Source organism: Pundamilia nyererei, unplaced genomic scaffold (assembly GCF_000239375.1).
Source record: "Pundamilia nyererei isolate P.nyererei 1_Seehausen unplaced genomic scaffold, PunNye1.0 scaffold00139, whole genome shotgun sequence".
Taxonomy (NCBI): Eukaryota; Metazoa; Chordata; class Actinopteri; order Cichliformes; family Cichlidae; genus Pundamilia; species Pundamilia nyererei.
In genome coordinates, this window is record NW_005187540.1 from 934,450 (window position 1) to 939,764 (window position 5,315).

Consider the following 5,315-nt stretch of genomic DNA (forward strand, 5'->3'; position numbering starts at 1 on the left):
TCGACGTCATTTAGATGAAGATACAGAAACCACTTTCTGACTGAAGAGAGTCCGATGCAACAGTATTCAATTTGAAAAACCTACAAACACAGTCACTTTTACAGCTGGGTGCCATAGGAAGTGATGTCACGACCTCCAGCTGGCCCTGGTTCCCCAACTGGTCTATGTTTACCCTGCAGGAGGAACAGCTCACACTCTGTTAACATCATGAGCAGTGATACTGTTTAAATCAGTCACTATAGGCTTATCTGCACCGGTGAAGTGACGCACTCACCTGAGATCCTGGAAAACCAGGCATTCCTTTGGGTCCTGGTTCGCCGCCGTTCCCCCGGCTCCCTGCAGCAACATTAATGCCTGATTACGAGTGTATATCCTTGTCATCAATATGAATGAATGACAATATTTAAAGTTGCGTACACACACACAGCTCCAGTGAATTTCTCTGGAAGTCTCTTTATGAGCCAAGTCCAACAGCTACACCACGCTGGAGTTAAACACATAACTGATGCCAAGGATCATTATTCATGAGAACTCTGTCTACTCGGCCAAAAACGACTGAAGGACTAAGTGTGTGCAGCTGCTCTGAATGAGCCTTTAGTGCTTGCTTCCTGGATGAGAAGTAGAGTAAAAAAGTGGTTAGAGATAGAAGTTTATATATCCCACAGGGACGTGATTAGGAATATGGGACCAAGGTCGTTTACAGCGCTCACTGGCTCAAAATGGGTTTCCGTGCTTGGGATTCGCTGGGTACTACAGGCCAAGCCACTCAACAACCTCACATGTGGATACCCATCCACTCACGAAAGCTCCAGAAATGAGACTTCTAAGAGCTCACAGTTTGATCCCAAGCAATCTTTGGTTCCAGGTGGAGTCCTGAATGCCACTTGGCTTTTGATACTCTCATTGACAAACTTAGCACTGCACCAGTTCTAGGTTTTGCTGATCCGGCATTGCCTTACATCTTCCACACTGACGCCAGTACCTCCGGATTGGGCGCCGCCCTTTACCAAGAGCAAGAGGGGAGACTTAGGGTGACAGCCTATGCCAGTAGGGCATTGTCATCCAGTGAAAGTCGTTACCCAGCTCACAAGCTTGAAGTTTTGGCACTGAAGTGGAGCGTGACAGAAACATTTCATGATTACTTGCATGGAGCAAATTTTACAGTGGTCACGGATAACAACCCTCTTACCTATATCTAGACATCAACAAAGTTGGATGCTACCGGCCATCGTTGGCTGGCTGTATTTCTACATTCTCGTTCAAGATACAATATCGAGCTGGCAAGCAAAAACCTGAACCTGCTCAGAAAGATGAGGCGCTAATAATCAGTTTGCTCAACAACATCTCTCAAGCAACAGTGATGATGAAATATCAGCTGAAGTCGCTGATGCGATTTGCCAAAGCTGTCAGGACCCAAGCTGAGAATAGTTTGGTCGGATCCCTGTCCATCAACACAGTGCTTCCTGAGAATTACTCAGAAGATTCCCATGGACTTCCTGTTATTTCCACCATATCTATTTATCAAAAACAGAGAACCGATCCAACTCTCCGGGAGGTTATTCACCAGTTGGAGTCAGGAGAAAAGGTTCCCCCAACAGCCATGGAAGAGCTTCCTGAAATTCTCCGTAGAGAACTGAATAAATTGGAGCTGATTGATGGTATTCGCTATAGGAAGAGCTCAGTGGCCAGTGGATCTAAGAGCAGACCACAGCAACCTCCAGGTCCAAACTACTTGAAGGACTGTTTTGAGTTAACTGATATTTGTTGGATAACAAAGTTGTTTTGAAGTTGTACAATCTGTATATTGCAGTTGAACTGTTTGTTAAATCCTAATTGGTTAAATATGTTGTTTTTTTATTTATAAGTTGTGTACACAGGAACAAGAATAACTTGTATTTAGCTTACCTGGCATTAACATTTTAATATTATTTTTGTGATTTCTTGTTGACCCTGTTTATTTAATACAGGCCAGGTGACCCTTTTGGGTTTAAAAAGGATGGCGAGCCGGACTCGTTTTGATACAGATGTGTGTTATTTATGGGGAACATTTTTTGATTTGAGAACCTATATTGCTTAATATAAGCTACAGGATTATTTAGTTGTGTTTGTGCACCCCAACTGGCTTTTTCTTTGTTTTGTTGAAATACATGATACCTGCAAAAGCTTTTGTGTTGTATTTATTAATTATTGACAATCAACTCCAGTAGCCGTTCTTACATCTTCTGATTAATAATAGCCCGATATTTAGCTTAATACCTGATATGCATTCATTCATTAGCGCTTTGTTAGTGTTACATGAGCATACCGTCACGATAGGACTCACCTGTGGCCCAGCAGCACCTGGGAGGTTCTCCGGTTCCTCTCTCACCAGGTGAGTCAGATATCTGTGCACAGTAACAGACCTTCTCGCCACCGGGAGCTCTTCTTCCATTACGACCCTGCACAAGAAAGAAAAACATGAATCAAATGTATTTATTAACAGCGTTCTAAACCAGAGCGACCCTGTGCGTCACAAAAAAGGTCTTATAAAATCTTTAAAGTTGTATCTGTGCGATTAAGGCAACAGATTAAAATGTGACTGAAGACTTTCAGCTTCGGTTTATCAAAGGTTTTATTAACTGTTCAGGGATGTCAGACATTTTCATGCACAGCCTCCAATTTTCAAAAGCTTTAAAAGCAATTGGAAAAAAAACACAATTCAATATAATTAAATAATATATTTATATTAATATAAATATAAGTTTTTAAACTTGGATGAAAATCCAATGACTGCCTGATGTCTCTACAGTCCTGCAGGGACTGTAGAGACATCCAGGGACAAAAACCAAAAAACTTTAATTGTTAGTGCTTTTAATTGACAGGATTGTGTGCTGGGATTATGTGATCAATATGTTTTAGTCTGCACTTATTTACAGTCTTGCTGTTGTTGGGGGTGGGGAGGAGTGAGCAGGGTGAGTAGAGGAGGTGTCAGAGGTGGAGCAGCAGCAGTGGGGGTGGGTGAGGGTTGGAGACCACCTCATGATGAATCAAACCTGTTGAAGTAATGATTCAGTTCGTTTGCCCACCTCGAGATGGCTCTGAGGCCCCTCCAGACCTCACCAACGTTGTTCTCTCGAAGCTGGTTGTCCATCTTCTGCCTGTAGCTGTCCTTCCCTTTCCTTATCAGTCCCCTCAGCTCTCTCTGCACCCTTTCCAGCTCCTCCTTGTCTCCAAATTTGAAGGCCCTCCTCTTCTGCTTGAGGACGGCTTTAATTTCTGGGGTAATCCAAGGTTTGTGAAATGTATTTATGTATTTATTCAAACTGGTATAATGTATACTGTGGTGGAAGGTTGGGATTTAAGAATTTACCTGAAAGTGGAATAATGGTTTAGTCTGTGACAGCTGAACATATTTAAGGCTGTCATTAGAGGGTTGATGTGCTGTGAAGAAGCTCGACAAGTGAATTGTTTGTAAGGAGCTGTAAGGCAAATAAATACTTATTGTTCCACTACACTTGCCTTGGTCCATCTTACTGTGTTTCCAGCCGCTAAGGGCCGCCCTGTTACAATGCTCAACTGAGAGGAACACCGGCGGCAGACCCAGAACCAATGAGAGAGATTATATAGATCCGCTTGCCCGGGAATGTCTTAAATGTTCACTCCCCCAGTGCATGAGCTGAATGTGGAGTAGCAAAAGGGTCCAGCAATCAGTGATTAATGACACAGGTTTGATGCTACACTGGTACAACGAGCTTTACAAATACTCTGTGAAAGCTGCCAAAAACACTGAGAACAAACAAAAAGGCCCATGAATAAAAAAACCCTGCCAGACCGCAATACTTCACATACTCAAGACCAGTTATGTAACTAAATGAAAAACATCAGGAAACTCTTAAACAAATCTGTTTATACAAGAGGCCAAGTGCTTTGTAACTGCAAATCAGCCTTCATGTAACAGCATGAACGAGATGTCGTAAGTCTGATGAGCTCACCAGAATCATCTCCAGCATCCATCACTGATCCAGATGGATGTAGAAAAATGAACTTTACAGTTCAGCCCCAACATTTAACACTATAAATAACTGAGACCCCCAAAAGCTGCAGTTCGTCTAATGTCCACCCGATGCTCCTAAAACGAGTCCCCTTACCAGCAGACACCTTCTCGTGCAGTTACCTCTGATCCCCTAAAACTCGACCATAAAGTCGTGGCTTCAAAGGACTACTCCACCAACCAGTGGGTGATGTCATGGTCACTACTTCCATGTTTTACATGCAGAGTATGGATGTGTCTTACCAGTGTCCCTGGGCTGCCGGGGTCTCCTTTGGGTGCTGGTCTGGTGCCGTCGACACCCGGGGTGCCCCGTCAGACAAACAAATCCAGAGTCGTGTTCGGTTCTTGAGCTTCCAGCTGTTTGTGGAGCTGCTGTCGGCCTTCTGACAGAAGAAAGAGCAGATTTTACATTTTTACTGACATTAAAGACATTAAAGTTTCCTTGTATCTAGTCTGGTCACGTGTATGTTATCTTTCCATTTAGTCTCCTCGTGAAATCAGTCGTGTTTGTTTAATATCGAGTTCCTGCTCATTACTCCTGATTTGTGCCAGCTGTGTGCACAGCTGTCTGCCTGATCACCCTCACTGTCCCCTTCAGCGGTTTCTAGTTTTAGTGTTTATTCCCAATTACATTTAAGTAAGAGTAAAGCTGCCCTTTCAGTTTCTTATTTTGTGATTTTTGTTTACTCTTTTCTTTGTTTGGTACTTTGGATATTAGACTCAAACTGCTCGCCTGCGTCATCTACCAGCAAAGTCCTGCAGTAGTCCAGAGCTCTCCTATACCCCTGGGAGACTCGTAGTGCAGCCTAGATCCCGGCTAAGAGGTGACGGTGCTTTTGTCCTGGCAGCCCCGAGCTTCTGGAACAATCTTCCTGCTGCTATTCGCGCCTCTAATTCCATCTATTCATTTAACACGCTGTTAAAAACTTGGCTGTTTGACCGAGTGTTTTCAGCTAGTTAGTGCACATCCCCTATATTTTATCCTATAGTATTTATCTTCTACTGATGCTCCACTGTATAAATACCCCCACCTTATATTTATACTCAGTAATTCTCTTTTAAATTATATTCTGAAGTTTTATTGCTTATTTTATCTGTACTTTTTAGGGTTTTTTGGACTCCTATATCTTATATTCTAACCTTGTTGTGAAGCACTTTGATGTTTAAATGTGCTATAAATAAAGTTGTATTGCCTGCGATGCTGTGGTAGATATATCAATATCATATCATATCAAACATCCTTGAAAGAGTAGTTGTCAAACAGCTAACAGATCATCTGCAGAGG